Genomic DNA, 8,783 nt, shown 5'->3' on the forward strand with positions numbered 1-8,783 from the left:
AAAAGTCTGTCGAGTGTACTGGCCGTATATGCAGAGAAAACGTCTAAAGATGAGAAAAGCAAAGCTATCGAGATGCACGCCGACCTTGGAGTCGAAAATAAAGGCTTTGACCAAGAGGGCGAGGATGTGAGCAAACCCGCCGAGGAAGATGGTGAAATGGCCAGCGTGCAGCTAAGTGCATTCGAGTCTGCAGACGGGCTGAGCGCGTTCGACTATACCCAGATCAAGCAGTACTGCGGGGTGCGGAAGGAGGTCCTACTGCAGCATTTCACCCAGGCGTGCGACAGGCTGCCCCGGGAGATCCTGTTCTGGTTTACCGTGCTCTGCACGCTGGTGCTGGTGCCTGAACCGCCACCATCATAGCGCTGTCACTCCAGTGCCTGAGCTGGTGGCAGTCCTCCCCTGTCTACCAGATATACCCGCGGTCATTGCAAGACTCCGACCAGGACGGGGTCGAGGATCTTAAAGGTGAGGCACAGGTATTTTAATACGAGTAGCAATTATAATTTCAGATGTGCGTATTCAGATCTTGAAATAGAATTGCTATATATTTTAGTATTGTTTTTGTTTTTGTAAAGCAATAGATTTCAAATAGTATACTACTGCAACTTATTCTACTACTACTAATTATTATTATTATTATTATTATTATTATTATTATTATTATTATTATTATTATTGTTGTTGTTGTTGTTGTTGTTGTGACATTTACGTTTAGGTTACTGCAGTTAAAAGCATGGTATTAGCTGTTTAATGTATACACTGTACAGTGCAGTGTAACATTGTTGCAGTCTTCAGATGCATAGGCTTTGCTTTTAGAATACTGCATACAGAATTTTTAAAAACGTTTATGCATGTATGTACTGTTATGCTGTTCTTAAAATCGTTTGATCTTTTATTACTCTTGTAAAATTCACTTGGTACATCTGCTTGGCGGTTTTGCAGTTTCCCATAAAATGCATTTACTGAGCTTTACCACGTGTGCATGTGTTTATTTTTTATAAATCATACCTTTATGCTTACTCTATGCTTTCCAGCACTGTGTTATGCGTTTACCTGAGTAGAGATATCATATTGTTTCGTTCATTTGTTATATTCTGTAATAATGTGTATTGTATCCATATCTTGTTAACCCCATACATGCTGTAACTGATTGTAATATATCAGTTAGCTGCTGGATGCCCTTAAACATATCTGTACTTTTCTGTATTTTGGTTTATCACTGTGGTGTTTCAAACCTAGACTGGAGAAAGTATTCTTGTTCTTAATGATATATTACATAACTCTGTGGAATGTCCTATACTGTATATTTTCAGGTATCCACCTGGACGTGAAAGCCGTATAGATCAGTCTCTTTTACAAGTCGCCCATGAAGGAGTTCGGAAACGAGGTGGAAGATTTCAGAGAAATAGATCCCATATTCGGGACCATGGAAGATTTTGACAACCTCCTGTCATCCATACAGGACAGAGGTAAGAGCACTGGAGGAGATCTCCCATCACAGTACTGACCCCGCTCAGCCATGTGACAACCACTTACCAGAACCATAAGAACATAAGAAAGTTTACAAACGAGAGGAGGCCATTCAGCCCATCTTGCTCGTTTGGTTGTTAGTAGCTTATTGATCCCAGAATCTCATCAAGGAGCTTCTTGAAGGATCCCAGGGTGTCAGCTTCAACAACATTATTGGGGAGTTAGTTCCAGACCCTCACAATTCTCTGTGTAAAAAAGTGCCTCCTATTTTCTGTTCTGAATGCCCCTTTATCTAATCTCCATTTGTGACCCCTGGTCCTTGTTTCTTTTTTCAGGTCGAAAAAGTCCCCAATATCTTTTAGAATTTTGAATGCTTGAATCAGATCACCACGTAGTCTTCTTTGTTCAATTCTTTCAGCCTGTCTGCATACGACATGCCTTAAACCCAGGATAATTCTGGTCGCTCTTCTTTGCACTCTTTCTAGAGCGGCAATATCCTTTTTGTAACGAGGTGACCAGAATAGAACGCAATATTCTAGATGAGGTCTTACTAATGCATTGTAAAGTTTTAACATTACTTCCCTTGATTTAAATTCAACACTTTTCACAATATATCCGATTATCTAGCCAGTAACATGCTTTAACCCAGAAGACACTGCTGGGGTGAATGACCCAGGAAGTGCAAGTGTAGCAGAGATCCTGAGAATAAGGCATAGAAACAGAAGCCTTTCTTTATCCTGGAGCAGTACCAGATATCATGCTTTAAAATGAGAAATGTTTGCCATTCATTTCAAAACTGCACGTTTGAAACCTACGTAGTCAAAGGAAGTTGCAATCACTTTACAGGAACTTGTTAAGTACAGTATTGTCTATTTGTGGACAAACATAACCATCACGGCTGTGGTTAACACAGGTAGCAGGTGTCTCTGTTCACAGGTTCTTATTGTTTCTTTGTGTGTGCTCTCCAGGATGTGATCCGGATTTGGCTGGAGAAGGGTGTGGACGGATTCCAGATGGATGTAGTGAAGTTCATTCTGGAAGCAGAGCACCTGAGACGAGCCTCAGGTCAATCCGGAGCAAAACCCAGTGACTTCTGCTGCACTGAACTCTGCTTAGAAAGAGGTCTTATTATAATGTTCTCTTTCCCTTTATGATGTATGCGATCGCTCTGGGCAGGTTTGAGTGCAGGTTCTCGTATAATAAGTTTTATTGGTATGTTCGTACTGCCAGATGCCGATGTCTCCTGGCTTCCCTATTCCGGTGAGAGACATCAGACCGTTCACATGGGTACCAGTAGTGTCCCCAGATTTAATCAGGTAATCGGAAACATGTCTATTGGTGGCCATGGAGACTAGTCTTATTTGCTGCAGGAAAGTAAATTAGGGTACGCATACAATGCTTAAATAACTGCTGGATAAGTATGAAAAGTAATAAAAGAAGAATCTACTTATGATTTATTTCTTAGCAGACGCCCTTATCCAGGGCAACTTACAATAGATACAAGATATCACATTATTTTTACATACAATTACCCATTTATACAGTTGGGTTTTTACTGGAGCAATCTAGGTAATGTACCTTGCTCAAGTGTACAGCAGCAGTGTCCCCCACCTGGGCTTGAACCCACGACCCTCCGGTCAAGAGTCCAGAGCCCTAACCACTACTCCACACTGCTGTCCAGTGCTGTACTTAGTATGTTTCCGTACAGTCCAGCATTTCAGGAATGTCTTAGCTGCAGTTACTGTAGCTACAAACTACCACAAACGTCCCTGTTGCATAAGGACTTATTAAAATCAGTTTTTCATTGCCAACTTCACCTGCTCAAACTGATTGTTTTAATATATTTCCAGTGCCACTGCAGCTCTGTTAACACTGAGATTCTTGAACATATTTCGCAGGATTTGAATATAGGTCTCCAGTGTATGCACTGATCTCAAGTACCCAGCAGAAAGGGTGGTGATTTGAGCTGGCAGTAGGACGTTGCAGTGACTGTGTGCTCCTCTCTCTCAGGAGAACATCACATCCCATTCAGAGCTGTATCACGACTACAGACTCCCAGGTGGGCTTGCATGTTATACAGCAGGGCTGGTGCCAGGTCATGGATGAGTACAGCACGGAGCCAGGGAGATACAGGTACTGCTCTCAATGCTACACTGTCCGCAGCTGAACTTTGGCAAAGTCTCAGTTGGCTTCATTCACAAGCATAAAGCCTCACTTCTTAACAGCCGCTTATTTAACATACTGATTATTCAACCTGATGGTTCAGCAAGGAGCAGATTACTGCATTATAATTTTTCTCAATTACTTTAACTGTGGGCTTGCCATATTTTCTTTTTTAATTGGATTTCATGTGATATTGACCATGAACCAAATGGGCTCTCAGATTGATCAATAACGAGAAATTACAAATCTGACCTCTGAACCACTCAGCACGATTTCAAACATCACAAAGGTAAATGCCGTGCTTTAAAGCCGCTTTTATTATTATTATTTTTTTTTTTTTACTAAAACAGAGATGGAAGTAAGCCTCCCATGGCTAATCAAGCACATATTAAAACCTGGAATGGGTGAAACTGCTATGCAATAGAAGTCTTATAATTGAATCCCTGTAAAACAGGCCTGTTGCTCTCCGAACTGATCCAGAATTACTGAGCTACATTAGTGTGCTATTGTCACTTTGACCACTTCTTTTGAAAGAAATACAAAGCAGGGTCTATTTAATGCGAATGCATTTTTTAAATTGAGGTACGAGGCACATCATTGTGCTGTGGATTAGCCCTGGCTGGTCCTGCTTATCACGCTGTGTGTGTGTGTGTGTGTCTTTTGTAAGGTTCATGGAGACTGAAGCCTACGACTACGAAGTACATCAACGTGATCAACATGCTGCTGCTGACGCTGCCGGGCACGCCCACCTCTTACTACGGAGAGGAGATTGGCATGGAGAACATCGCCGTGTCTGAGGATCACATTCAGGACCTATTCGGAAAGTATGACCCAGTGAGTGTCCGCTAGACAGGTCTGATTCCTTTATCCAATCAGGGGGCCCAGCTCAAAGCATGTTCCATTGTTCCTAACACGATCAAATTAGCAAACATGAGTCAGGTGATTTATTTTTTTTACCAAACAAATTCAGAATTAAAAGGAACATGATAAACATGTTATCGATGGAGCCTCCAGTTTACTCTTTTTTGGAAATATGAAAAGAAACATAATAAATTCAGAGACAAAGACTCCTAATCGGGATGTTTGTCATTGAATTAATTACTGTAAGCTTCTAAATGTAGAAGTATTGAGTTTTTTTTTTTTTTTTTAGTTATGTATCCTCGGTTTGAGGTGGACAGAACACAAATATCTAAAGTAGATGTGTGACATGAACACCACGCTCTCTAAATGCCTATACTCTATTCACATTATAGTACAAACATATTCAACTCAGAGGAGCTTTGTTCAAACGCAGTTCAGACAAGGGTCACAGGCTAAAACAGCCCCATTATCAAAGCTCTCTATAGCTCTCTTGGCATCAGCCTCAACAAAAGAGCCGGGAGTCTAGCTGTGGGAGTCCAGCAAGGGGAGGCCTGCGCTGAGACGCTGTTCGACTAGATCCGAACCTCCCAGCGCTCTGGAAGAAGCCATCTACTAGTCAGGTCTGTATCCTCCACCCCACTGCTCCTACTGTGCCTTTTGTCTTGCTTGTCCTGCTATGACTGTCTCTCACATCCCTGTTCTGTCCTCCCGTCCTCGTCCTCTGCCCTCCCTCCGCTGTTGCTCCTCCAACCCCTCTAACCTCATTTCTCTGCCTCTCCCCCCCTCCCGCACACTCTCTGGTGCACTCTGGAACTGTCACTCTTCTGCTAACAAAGCTGATTTCATCTCTGCCTTTGCCTCCCACCTCTCGCTCGATTTCCTTGCTCTCACTGAAACCTGGCTGTCCCCTGATAACACTGTTACTCCTGCTGCCCTGTCCTCTCTCTACGTCCTGTCCCATACCCCGCGTCTCACCGGACGGGGAGGTGGGACGGGTCTTCTCCTCTCTCCCTCCTTACTCTTTTCTGTCCCCTCTGATCTCACCTCCCTCTCTGTCACTACCTTTGAATTTCATGCAGTCCAACTAACCTCTCCCTGTCAACTCCTGCTCATTGTTTTGTACCGCCCCCCTGGGCCTCTCACTCACTTTCTGGATGAACTCGACTATCTACTCTCCTCCCTCCCCTCTCTGTCTACCCCGACTGTCCTGTTGGGTGACTTCAACATCCATCTCTCCAACCCCAGCCACTCTGCTGGATTCCTCCCTCTCCTTCACTCCTTCGACTTCTGTCTCTCTCCGTCCCCTCCTACCCACAAAGCTGGCCGTCAACTGGACCTCACCTTCTCCAGGGCCTGCTGCCCCTCCAACCACTCTGTCACCCCCCTGGACCTCTCTGATCACTATTTCATCTCTTTTTCTCTGTCTCTCCCCCCTCTCCCTGCTCCTCCTACCCCCACTGTCACCTCTCGCCGTAACCTCCTCTCTCTCTCCCCCTCTGTCCTTGCCTCCACTGCTCTCTCTCACCTCCCTCCTATCGACTCCTTTTCACAACTCTCCGTAGACTCTGCTACCTCCACCCTCTTCTCCTCACTCACCTCCTCCCTCGACTCCCTCTGTCCCCTCACCTCCCGACCCGCTCGCCCCTCCCCTCCCCATCCCTGGCTCTCCTCTGTGCTCCGCTCGGCAAGAATCACACTGCGATCTGCTGAAAAGAAATGGAAGAGAACCAAACTCCCTGCTGCCCTAGACCTTTACCGCACTCTTCTCTCCTCCTTCTCCTCTACTCTCTCCTCTGCTAAATGTGCTTATTTCCAATCTGTAATCCAAGCCTCCACTAACAACCCACGTAAACTATTCTCTACCTTCTCCTCCCTCCTAAACCCTCCCCCCCCTCCTCCTCCCTCCTCTATCTCCCCTGACGACTTTGCCTCCTTCTTCTCTTCTAAAATCTCAGATATCCGCAAACTCTTTAACACCTCTCCCTCCCCCGCACCCCCTCCTGCTCCAACCCCTACACCCACTACATCCCCTACTAACTCGCCCTCCCTCTCCACCTTCTTGCCCCTCTCAGACTCTGACCTCTCCTCCCTGCTCCAGGGTCACAAACCCACCATGTGTGCCTTGGACCCCCTCCCCACTCACCTCTTTCAAGCTGCTGCTCCTGCTCTACTCCCCTTCATCTCCTCCCTCCTCAACACCTCTCTACTTTCTGGCATCTTCCCCTCTGCCTTCAAAAAAGCCTCTATCACTCCCCTCCTCAAAAAACCTACCCTCGACCCCACCTCCCTCCAGAGCTACCGTCCTGTCTCCCTCCTACCCTTCCTCTCCAAAACCCTCGAGCGGACTGTACACCGCCAGCTCTCTGCTTTCCTGTCCAACCACTCTCTGCTTGACCCTCTCCAATCTGGCTTCCGCTCTGCTCACTCCACTGAAACCGCCCTTCTCTCTGTCACCAACTCACTTAAGTGTGCCCGAGCTGCCTCTCTCTCCTCTGTCCTAATTCTCCTCGACCTCTCTGCTGCCTTTGACACTGTTGATCACTCTATTCTACTATCATCTCTTGCTGACCTGGGGATCTCTGGCACTGCTCTGGCCTGGTTCTCCTCCTACCTCTCCAACCGCACTTACCAGGTAACCTGGCGTGGAGCAACCTCCACACCTCACCCTCTCTTGACTGGAGTCCCACAAGGGTCAGTCTTGGGTCCTCTCCTGTTCTCTCTCTACACCCGCTCCCTGGGCCCCCTCATCGCATCCTATGGTTTCTCATACCATTTCTATGCTGATGATGCTCAGATTTTCCTCTCCTTCCCCACCTCTGACTCCACCATCTCCTCCCGTATCTCTACCTGTCTGTCTGCTATTTCCTCCTGGATGCACTCGCATCACCTCAAACTCAACCTCTCTAAATCTGACCTCCTTTTCTTTCCCTCCTCCTCCCCCTCCTCTGATCTCTCTATCTCTGTTCCTCTGGAATCTACCACACTCTCTCCCTTCCTCAGCTAAAAACCTTGGAGTCACCCTGGACCCCTGCCTCTCTTATTCCCAGCACATCTCCACTCTGGCACGCACTTGCAGATTCTTCCTGAGCAACATCCGAAGAATCCGACCCTTCCTCACCAACTATGCTACCCAGCTCCTGGTCCAGGCCCTGGTACTCTCCCGCCTAGACTACTGCAACTCCCTCCTGGCTGGCCTCCCTGCGTCCGCCACCCGTCCGCTCCAGCTCATCCAGAACTCTGCTGCTCGCCTGGTGTTCTCTCTACCTCGCTTCGCCCACGCTACTCCACTACTCCGCTCGCTCCACTGGCTCCCGATCACCGCTCGCATCCAGTTCAAGACTCTTGTACTAGCCTACAGATGCCTTGATCAGACTGCACCCAGCTACCTCCAGACCCTCATCTCTCCCTACACCCCCACTCGACCTCTCCGCTCCGCCTGCACTAGAAGACTGGCTCTACCTCCGCTACGCTCCCCTGCCTCCCGAGCCCGCTCCTTCTCCACCCTTGCTCCGCAGTGGTGGAACGACCTTCCTACAGATGTCAGGACTGCCCAGTCCCTGACCACATTCCGGCGCCTCCTTAAGACTCACCTCTTCAAACAGCACCTGTAGAACTCCTCTGTTGTATCCTGGGACACTATCACCCTTCATTTAAATATGCTTTATTTTGCTCTTATCTGCCCCCTATTTTACTGCATTTAATCCTGTACCTCAGAATATTGTAATCTCCCAAGTGTTTAATCTGTAGTATTTTGTACTTAATCATATCCTGATGTAACTATCACTACTTAATCATATCCTGATGTAACTTTCACTATTATCTGCTGTATTATTGAATTGTGGTTTGTCACACTTGAGAATTATTGTATTTCTTGTTCTTATTGTATGACTTATATTGTAACACTTGAATGTATTTGTATTTGCTTGCGATTGTAAGTCGCCCTGGATAAGGGCGTCTGCTAAGAAATAAATAATAATAATAATCAGTCGTATATAAATCATGGATTAGGCCTTGATTTCCCACATAGATGTTAAACCCCTACACTGCTGCAGGACCATGAATAGCTTTGAACTGAGCCCTGCAGATTACATTAATTAAAACCACCAGCAATGGAGCAGGCCTTTCATTTTAATTGCAAATAGCTTAATGTACTTAACATTTTTTTATATATATATATACTAAACGTTCAGCTTTTATAAATTCAGCACACAGTGCAGCGCACACTTCCATAGTTTACAGCTCCTTTAATAAGGACCTGCTATTGACTTCTGCTCTCCTTTGAGAAC

General features: G+C 46.1%; 1 pseudogene; it reads left to right on the forward strand.

Annotated features, from left to right (window-relative positions):
• On the forward strand, nucleotides 1–8,480 carry LOC117410669 (neutral and basic amino acid transport protein rBAT-like; annotated as a pseudogene).
• The last annotated feature ends 303 nt before the right edge of the window (nucleotides 8,481–8,783 follow it).

Source organism: Acipenser ruthenus, chromosome 6 (assembly GCF_902713425.1).
Source record: "Acipenser ruthenus chromosome 6, fAciRut3.2 maternal haplotype, whole genome shotgun sequence".
In the NCBI taxonomy this organism is placed as follows: domain Eukaryota; kingdom Metazoa; phylum Chordata; class Actinopteri; order Acipenseriformes; family Acipenseridae; genus Acipenser; species Acipenser ruthenus.